The 1061-nt window shown below is 50.2% G+C and overlaps 3 non-coding genes across 3 annotated transcripts; all 3 read right to left on the bottom strand.

Moving 5' to 3' along the window:
* Positions 1–153: 153 nt before the first annotated feature.
* LOC124893030 lies at positions 154–272 on the bottom strand. Its single transcript, XR_007050518.1, has one exon. It is a non-coding gene; the product is annotated as a 5S ribosomal RNA (ribosomal RNA).
* A 173-nt stretch (positions 273–445) lies between these two features.
* Positions 446–564, bottom strand: LOC124893031. The gene has a single exon (XR_007050519.1). It is a non-coding gene; the product is annotated as a 5S ribosomal RNA (ribosomal RNA).
* A 173-nt stretch (positions 565–737) lies between these two features.
* On the bottom strand, positions 738–856 carry LOC124893032. Its single transcript, XR_007050520.1, has one exon. It is a non-coding gene; the product is annotated as a 5S ribosomal RNA (ribosomal RNA).
* Between the last annotated feature and the right edge of the window lie 205 nt (positions 857–1061).

Raw genomic sequence — 1061 nt, 5'->3', positions numbered from 1 at the left:
CTATTATGCCTCTTTTTCCTCCGCCGCCCGTCATACCCCGCACGCGCACCCCTGCGCCTTGCTCCCTTTCTCATTCCGCCAAGAGGAAAAACCAAAAGATTCGTCGATCGAACGGGCAAAATTAAACCGAATTTTTAAGGAAAAAAAAAAGAAGGGATGCAACACGAGGACTTCCCAGGGGGTCACCCATCCTAGTACTACTCTCGCCCAAGCACGCATAACTTTGGAGTTCTGATGGGATCCAGTGCGTTATTGCTGGTATGATCGCATCCGTCGTTCCCAGCACTCCAAATTCTATTATGCTTCATCTCCTCAGCCGCCCGTCACACCCCGCACGCACGCCCCTGCGCCTTGCCCCCTTTCTCGTTTCCACCAATAGGAAAAATAAAAAGATTCGCCGATTGAACCGGCAAAATTAAACCGAATTTTAAAGGATAAAAAAAAAGGGATGCAACACGAGGACTTCCCAGGGGGTCTCCCATCCTAGTACGACTCTCGCCGAAGCACGCTTCACTTCAGAGTTCTGATGGGATCCGGTGCGTTAGTGCTGGTATAATCGCATCCGTCATACCCAGCACTCCAAATTTTATTATGCCTCTTTCTCCTGCGCCGCCAGTCACACACCGCACGCGCGCCCCTGTGCCTTGCCCCTTTCTCATTCCGCCAAGAGGAAAAACAAAAAGATTCGTCTATCGAACGGGCAATATTAAATCGAATTTTTAAGGCAAAAAAAAAAAGAGATGCAGCATAAGGACTTCCCAGGGGGTCACCCATCCTAGTACTACTCTCGCCCAGGCACGCTTAACTACGGAGTTCTGATGGGATCCGGTGCGTTAGTGCTGGTATGATCTCATCCGTCAATCCCAGCGCTCCAAATTCTATTATGCCTCTTTCTCCTCCGTCGCCCGGCATACCCCGCACGCGCGCCCTTGCGCCTTGCCCCCGTTCTCGTTTTCGCCAAGAGGAAAAACAAAAAGATTCGCCGATCGAACCGGCAAAATTAAATCGAATTTTAAACGAAAAAAAAAAGAAGGGATGCAGAACAAGGACTTCCCAGGGGG

Source organism: Capsicum annuum, unplaced genomic scaffold (assembly GCF_002878395.1).
Source record: "Capsicum annuum cultivar UCD-10X-F1 unplaced genomic scaffold, UCD10Xv1.1 ctg53228, whole genome shotgun sequence".
Taxonomy (NCBI): domain Eukaryota; kingdom Viridiplantae; phylum Streptophyta; class Magnoliopsida; order Solanales; family Solanaceae; genus Capsicum; species Capsicum annuum.
Note: the sequence above shows the minus strand (reverse complement) of the source record. Positions and strands in the feature narration are given on the sequence as shown.